Source organism: Triticum dicoccoides, chromosome 5A (assembly GCF_002162155.2).
Source record: "Triticum dicoccoides isolate Atlit2015 ecotype Zavitan chromosome 5A, WEW_v2.0, whole genome shotgun sequence".
Lineage (NCBI taxonomy): Eukaryota > Viridiplantae > Streptophyta > Magnoliopsida > Poales > Poaceae > Triticum > Triticum dicoccoides.
Genome location: NC_041388.1, coordinates 684,806,753 through 684,815,669, shown reverse-complemented (window position 1 = coordinate 684,815,669; position 8,917 = coordinate 684,806,753).

The following is an 8,917-nucleotide window of genomic DNA, read 5'->3' as shown; positions in this document are numbered from 1 at the left end:
CTTCCGAACAGCTTCTTCGGCCTAGTGAGGCGTCTTGTGGATGCATGCCCACGGCTGGAGGTCATCAAGTGATCCATCTGCATTGAAGGTGCACGCCGGGCTTTCGCCCGTGTAAAAATGCAGTGGGTCAAGCTAGACGCCGTGAAGCTGATCAAGGAGGGGCCGCCGGAGGGCAAGGAGCATCGCCACCCCGAGATGTACTACGAGGGTGTTCTGCCGGGTGCCTGTCTTATCGCGGATGAGTGTTCACAAAATGTAATATTTGAATGAGACTTGCTCGTTTTGTCCTATATGTATGAAAACTTGTATCATATTCGCTATGCAACGCTTGTGTGAATTTAAAATATTACCTTCTGTTTGGTTGTTTATCCAATCTAAGAGATGGCTAGTCCTTGGCTTCTGCCCCCATGCCACGAGTGCTGGGGTGTTCGGGATAAACCTGAGCACTCTTGCTCCCATGTTTGGGTCCTTCGAGGGAGGTGCTCAGCACAACGAACAAGGCAACCGGACTAATAATGCTTTATCACACTCACTTAGCCATAGAATTCTATAATTTTAAATTTTGGCGAAGCCCCTGGTATTCGGAAGGCCGAATTCGGGGCGCGATACACGCCTGTAAGCCGGACGGAGCCGGCCCCTCGCCCTAAGCGGCATAAGTCTTTAGGGACTCGAAAAACCTCGCCGAACAGCGACCAGTCTCTCGCCTTATCATGACAGTCAGTTTTAGCTTTCTCTACTGAGGTGCTCAGCCCGGCAGAACCGGGGTACAATCGCAGTAGTTCTCCTAGCGCTACCTTAGCCGATAGAGCGGAACGTAAGGTACCAAAACATAGGAGCTGGGCAAACCCAACATTTGACCAAAGACATGATTCAGAGCTGATGCATATAATCCTATAAGTTCGGGGTGCTGCACTTGTGAAAGTGTTCGGACTTTTCACACCATATTGTGGGTACGTAAGCCCCTGGTGCATTGGCCGTACCAGAGTGTATGGTTGCAAGGGTCATTAATGAACACACACACACATATATATATAACAAAAATGCAATAATAGTCGTAATGTCATGCATTGTATATTAAAAAATTGCATTAAAGCAGAGTGATACAGATAATGCAATAAGCAAAAGAGTAGGACTATGTCCCTTCCAAGGGCAAGCTGAGGAATGATATGAAATCTGTAATCGGCCTGGGAATTCCGTTGTATAATGTAGTTATCTGCCTCCTTGGTTGTTGTATCATGTGTTCGGCAATAGAGATGCCGGACAGTGTTTCCAGAGATTAAAGTCCTGAAAAAAATAACCAAACGGGAAGCCCCTAGTGCGGTTTAGGTCGCGTTTTGGGGCGTGCCGCAGTTGTGTCCCCCCTCCCCACCTGTGCCCATGGTATTTTTAATGCGTAATTATGTACACGCGGCACGAATATCACCGTTGGCCTGGGATTGGGGTGGCCGCCGTATTGCTACACGAGCTCATATCGCGCCAGGCAGTCTATTTGCCGATTGCCCCGAGCGCGCTTGAAGGTGTCCGGGCTTTGAAACGCCGAACTGGTAGATTGCCTTGAGAGGCTGCTTTGCACTTCTGCTGCAAGGGTCACGGTGTGCTCCTCTGTTCGGAGAGCACACTCTATGTTTCCATTGCCTGTAATAACTCCGCAAGGTCCTGGCATCTTGAGCTTGAGGTATGCATAATGTGGTACCGCATTAAATCTAGCAAATGCGGTTCATCCGAGCAACGCGTGATAACCACTGCGTAACGGGACTATATCGAAGATTAACTCTTCGCTTCGGAAGTTATCCGGGGATCCGAAGACCACTTCCAGTGTAATTGAGCCTGTGCAGTGGGCCTCTATGCCTGGAATGACGCCCTTAAAGGTTGTTTTTGTGGGTTTGATCCTTGAGGGGTCTATACCCATTTTGTGCACGGTGTCCTGATAAAGCAGGTTCAGGATGATGTCGCCGTCCATAAGGACTCGAGTGAGGTGAAATCCGTTGATGATTGGGTCTAGGACCAGTGCGGCGAATCCGCCATGATGGATACTAGTGGGGTGGTCCCTGCGATCGAAGGTGATCGGACAGGAGGACCAAGGGTTGAACTTTGGGGCGACTGGCTCCAACGCATATATGTCCTTGAGCGCACGCTTCCGCTCCCTCTTGGGGATGTGGGTTGCGTATATCATGTTCACCGTCCGCACTTGCGGGGGAAACCTCTTCTGTCCTCCAGTGTGCGGCTGCCAGGGTTCTTCCTCGTTATCGCTATGCGGCCCCTTGTCCTTGTTTTTGGCAATTAACTTGCCGGCCTACTTGAACACCCAACAATCCATGTTGGTGTGATTGGCTGGCTTGTCTGGGGTGCCGTGTATTTGACACGAGCGATCGAGTATACGGCCCAAGCTGGACGGACCCGGCGTACTTTGTTTGAATGCCTTTTTTCGCTGACTGGGTTTAGAGCCTTTGAATCCGGCATTGACTGCCGTATCCTCAGTACTTTTGCTGTTAATGCGGCGCTTATGCTTGTTGCGACGTGACCTGCTATTGCCGTCCTTGGTATCTGAGGTACCATGGTTCTTTGATATGTTATTACTGCGAGCCAACCAGCTGTCTTCTCCCGCACAAAAGCGGGTCATGAGCGTCGTGAGAGCTGCCATAGATTTCGGCTTTTCCTGACCAAGGTGCCGGGCTAGCCACTCGTCTCGGATGTTGTGCTTGAAAGCCGCTAAGGCCTCCGCATCCGGACAGTCGACGATTTGATTTTTCTTTGTAAGGAACCGAGTCCAGAATTGCCTGGCCGACTCTTCTGGCTGCTGAATTATGTGGCTCAAGTCATCGGCATCTGGTGGTCACACATAAGTGCCCTAAAAGTTGTCGAAGAATGCGGCTTGCAGATCTTCCCAACAGCTAATGGAGTCCGCTGGCAAGCTATTAAGCCAATGCCGCGCTGGTCCTTTGAGTTTTAGTGGGAGGTACTTGATGGCATGTAAGTCATCACCGCGGGCCATGTGGATGTGGAGGAGGAAGTCCTCAATCCATACTGCGGAATCTGTTGTGCCGTCGTATGATTCAATGTTTACAGGATTGAAACCTTCTGGGAATTGATGTTCCATTACTTCGTCTGTGGAGCATAAGGGGTGTGCGGCGCCTCTGTATTGGGCTATATCGCGACGCAGCTCAAATGGGTCATGCCCGCTGTGTTCGGCCCGACCGGATTTGCTTTTACTGTATCCGGCGTGACGCTTACCGTCTTGTAGAGTGGTGCGCCCTCGTGATCCATAGATCGATCTTGAATGCTTTGCTTTGTCCTCCAATATGTCTCGCAGGTCTGGCGTATCTCCCCATGCCTTTTTATTTGGATGGCATTGGGGTGGAGGTTGAGCTTTTGGCTGGAATGCCTCTCTATCGCGGCCACGAGGTGGCCGATCAGCCGTATCATACGCTTCTTCCTCCAGTCGGTGTAGTAACCTGCGCCTTGGGTAACTCTTGGAGGGACGCTCGAGTTTATATTCCTCGGCCGCGAGGACTTCAGTCCATTTGTCAGCTAGCAGATCTTGATCAGCTTGAAGCTGCTGCTACTTTTTCTTCAGGCCATTTGTCGTGGCCATAAGCCTACGCTTGAAGCGCTCTTGTTCGAAGGGATTCTCTGGTACGGCGAATTCATCATCGCCGAGGCTTGCCTCGTCTTCGGAGGGGGCATGTAATTGTCTTCCTCCTCCTCTCCGCCAGCCGCTCTCTCAGGAGAGCTGGCTCCTTCATCCTCCTGCTCTAAATCTTGCTGGAGGGAATTGTTGTTGTCTTCGGCGCTATCCGGAGTGTTATTGTCTCCTGTGCCGGTATCACCACTTTTGCTTTGGCGGGACTTAGAGCGGCGCCGCTGACATCGGTGCTTGGGTTGCTTCTTGGAGGGGTCATCCTCCGCTATCTCGTCGCCATTGCCTTCATTGGGTGTATCCACCATGTATATGTCATACGACGAGGTGGCTTTCCAGTGCCCTATAGGTGCTGGTTCATGTTCATCTCCTACATCGTCGTCCATACCGTCGATGTCTTCAGAGTCGAAGTCGAGCATGTCGGTTAAATCATCGACAGTGGCTACAAAGTGGGTGGTGGGTGGGCGTCGAATTTCTTCATCGTCCGCATCCCAATCCTGTTGGCCATAATCCGGCCAGGGCTCTCCTGACAAAGAGAGAGAGAGAGAGAGAGAGAGAGAGAGAGACCTTAGTGAATTCAGAATGTCGCCGAAGGGCGAGTGCTGAAAGATATCCGCGGCGGTGAATTCCATGATCGGCGCCCAATTGGATTCAATTGGCAGGGGGCGCGGATGGTTCGGGGTCCGGAAGAGAGTCCGGCACCATGGAGTCAGGGGCTGCACAGAGGATTATGCTGGTGTTTGGCTCGATCGCCACCGAGATTGCAGCCCCTGAGGCAGTGTCTAGCCACCCGTCCTTGATTGGCGCAGTTGGCTCCGAGCTAAGGGTCGGAACTGATGCGGGCGCGGCCTCTGGGGTACCATCCGGTGGCAGAGCTAGGTCATACCCATCGCGACAGCGCGGCGCGCCCGGCTGTGGCTCGAATCCATCGAAGATCAAGTCCCCACGGATGTTGGCCATGTAATTCAAACTTCCAAATCTGACCTGATGGCCAGGGGCATAGCTTTCAATCTGCTCCAGATGGCCAAGCGAATTAGCCCGCAGTGCAAAGCCGCCGAATACGAAGATCTGTCCGGGGAGAAAAGTCTCACCCTGGACCACATCGCTATCGATGATAGTAGGAGCCATCAAGCCTAACGGCGACGACACAAAGGAACTCTCAACGAAAGCACCAATGTCGGTGTCAAAACCAGCGGATCTCGGGTAGGGGGTCCCGAACTGTGCGTCTAGGCCGGATGGTAACAGGAGACAGGGGACATGATGTTTTACCCAGGTTCGGGCCCTCTTGATGGAGGTAAAACCCTACATCCTGCTTGATTAATATTGAAGATATGTGTAGTACAAGAGTAGATCTACCACGAGATCAGAGAGGCTAAACCCTAGAAGCTAGCCTATGGTATGATTGTATGTTGTGATCGTTGTCCTACGGACTAAAACCCTTCGGTTTATATAGACACCGGAGAGCATTAGGGTTACACAAGGTAGGTTACAAAGGAGGAGATATCCATATACGTATTGCCTAGCTTGCCTTCCATGCCAAGTAGAGTCCCATCCGGACACGAGACGAAGTCTTCAATCTTGTATCTTCATAGTCTAACAGTCTGGCCAATGGAGATAGTCCGGCTGTTCGGAGACCCCCTAATCCAGGACTCCCTCAAGCACCATCAGATGCGGGGAGGAACAGAGATTGCCCTCCCGTTGTTCTCTCTCTCGCTATTATCAGTGGGGGATAGAGGAGGTGAAAGATAGAAAGAAAGGGGGGAAGGAAGCAGGGAGCCCCGTGCGGCGTGATGACGCGACGCCGTCGCCGACGGCCGGGGCGAACCGCTTTCTTCCTGCTGTCTACGGCGAGGAGAGCAACAGCGAGAAGGAGAGCGGGAGCGCGCAAGATGAAAGGAAGGAAAAGAGGGGCTCGCGCGGCGCGCCGCGGTCGACGGTCGAAGCTGGCATGGGCGGTCGGGGCGCTGCCCCTGTTTCGTCGCTGCGGGCGAGAGAGAGGCGCGTGGGGGCGGAATGAGCGCTAGGGTTCCCCCCATGACGGGTGCTGGTTTTGATCCACCGCATCGCCCGCTGGACCGTCGGATTCCATCCGACGGCCAGGATCGAGCGGCGCCGGCTCGGAGCGGCTGCTGGGCTGAAAGTGTAGCTGGGCCGTGGCCAGCCGCCGCGGGCGCGCGCAGGGCGCTGGGCCAAGGCCGCGCCGCACGCTGGGCCGAGGCCGCAGCCGCACGCCGAGCCAGCTACAATTTTTTAATAGTTTTGTGTCCAGGTTTTGGGCAACTTTTTCTATATAATATTATTTTCAAATTACTTAGAGAAATTTTTTGTTTAGAAAATATAAAAGTAAACAGAAAAAGTTCCTGAAAATAAAAATAAAAAAGTTACCAGAAAAAGAAAAGTTCATGAATTTTACAAAGAAAATAATAAAGTTCATGAATTTTTATTTAGTCAAAGAAAAGTTTCTGTAAACAGTAAAAAGTCCATGAATTATTTATTCATGTTTTTCCGCTGCGTAAATAATTAATAGTACTCTTTTACAAAGAAAGAAAAATTATTATCCTCCAATTAAAATTGGAACCAACGGGAAAATTTAATTGGATGAACAGTTTTTTGAGAGAAGTTTTTTCACTTGTGGGTGAAATAAGATGCAGATAGTTTCTGCTATGACAAAAGAAAGATATTTTTTAAAATATGGTATTGTTATTTTCTGACCAACGTTGTTGATAACAGTGCTATAATTCTATGAGTCTTGTGTTCAAAGCTTAAATATCTGATAAATTTTGTATCAAAGTGATCAATTTTCAGAGAAGAGATAAAGATCGAGAAATGCTCTTGAACTAGAGAAATGTATATTTCTTGTTCCCGCTGCAATAAAGTTGATGATGATGATTATTTCTTAGCAAAGTTGTTTAATAGAAATACTATCATCACATTGTTTATGAGTTATATGCATTATTTCCATTTCCGCCCAGCGGTGATATGGAATTAATGTAGAAGAATGAGTTTTATTTTAATTCTACCACAACGGTGATTTAGAGTATAAAAAGGAAGTTTTACAAAAGTTTAATGTGCATATTTTTTAACCAGACCAACGTAGGGTTATTTTTATGCTCATTATTGTTGATTATTGGCTATGTTTTCTCAGACTAAAAGTTCTTCATGCTTTCATTCGTGAAAGTGAATGGCTGGGTACTTGTGACCCGAAAGATGACCAGGAAAGGTCATAACGTGAGGGAGTATGTTCTCTCTAAATAATGGCTTCAAAAGAAAAGAATTCTTGGATATTAATCCAAGAGAAGAAAACAGATAGATCATTGAGAGTCTTGGTTGACGAATGTCTTTCATGTATTCTATATGAAGAAGATTTTTCAGTCAACATGATTTGAGATGAAACAAGCAACATGCGTGTTTAATTTGACCAACGTCGGATTAAGCATGTGTGTCAAAGAGTGTTCGGATTTATTTCTGAATTTAATGATTGCATATGCAGTCAAAAGAGCCAATTCTAGCTTTTATGTTCCTTACAGGGAATTACCCGCATAGCGTGAAAAGAGGATTATGATAAAATCCGCATGGCGGGGAAAAGTCTGGGAAAATACCTACATAACTGGGTAAAGTTGACATAGTATTATGTCAAAAATCCTATATGGCAGGAGAAATTTTGGCAAAGAACTTATCCTGTATGACAGGAGAAAGATATGATGACTCATGTGCTTTTAATGTGTCCCACTCTGGGAGAAAAGTATGGAGTAGCTATTATGCTTTCCTAGTATCGACCGTATGCCTTATGTGTAACGGTCATTAAGCACTCAATAAATCCAACGAGAATAAAAGTTACAGACGAACCTAAAGATAAGAATGATATGCAAGTGTGACTTGCAAAAGTACTAATGATAAAGAACTCTGTTGAGTTTCTGAAATGGAATGAGGAAAAAGTACTCCCATACTAGTTAAAAATAACTTCATTTTGTATGAAGAGATAACTTCATTTCATATGAAGTAATCTGATGAATGAAGTAGATAATCGAAGTTTCCTCAATTCACAAGAATTATCAATGGTTTTTGAAATTGTGGCAGAAAAGTTCTTGCCACATTTCGAGGGGGAGAAAGATATATGAGATAAATTAAGAATGATGAAACTCCGCTATACTTTAGATAATGTGATGAAGAATGTGATCGTCTGGGGGAGTACGACGGTCATATTAATACCCCTAAAGAAAAGAAATAGTTGTATTTCTGGATTTTTTACAGTTCCGAAAGCAGAGTAAGGAATACTAAGACGGTGCTTAAAGTGCCATAAAGAAGAAAGTTTTAACAGAATAAACCCAAATTCTAAAGTTTAAAGATACGCCAATTTTAGTGAAGATGGAGTAATCTGGGGGAGCATGTTGTATGACCTATACAACACATGTTGTTAGCTTTATAAAGGATGAATGAGTAAACATGGATCTTGTGATACAGGTCCCTGTAAAACTATTGCCTCTTGGAAATGAAAGACTATAGAATTAGTGTGCCTCTTGCAATGACAGAGCAACAACATCCCCATATGAAAGAAGCGCCAGTACCTGAGACACTGATGGTCTCAAGGAATGAGAAAATCAGATACTTCTGATTACTATAGAGTCTATGTTAGTGAAATTCAAATGGAGGTTGATCCCACCTCATTTAAAGCGCTCATTCAAGCTTTCAGAAGTGTCTGCTTATCTAAATGATAAGAGACTATGTGAGATGAAATGAAATTGGTGAATCCCGATGATGTTTGGGATTGATGAGTAATTTCCAATGGAGCCAAAACAGTAGGCTGTAAAGAGTCTACAAGGACAATGTGACTCCAAAGGAAATATGTAAAGGTGTAAAACACGACTTAAATCGAGAGGTTTTTGCGCGTTTTGCACTGAATAGATTACAATGAGTGTTGGTAGCACATCATGATATGAGTTACATCAGATGAAAGATATTATGATCTGAGTTACATCAGATGAAAGTAAAGAACACAGGGGATACTGCCTGAAGAAGTCCTTTATGGACTAAAGCAATCAAATGTTGTTTTGGGTTAAATAAAATGAGAGGACAATTGTATTCGTGCAAAGTTATAGAATGGGAAATTCATTTCCTATTCTTGTGCATGTGGATGACATCCTACTTGCTAGTGGTGATGTCAACCTACTGCAGGAGGAGAAAAGAAGTTCTTGTCCTCAAAGTTCAAAAGAATGTTCTCGGTAGAGTGTCTCTCGTTATAAGTATCGAGATTCACGAAGAAAAAAATAAAAGGGGGTATTA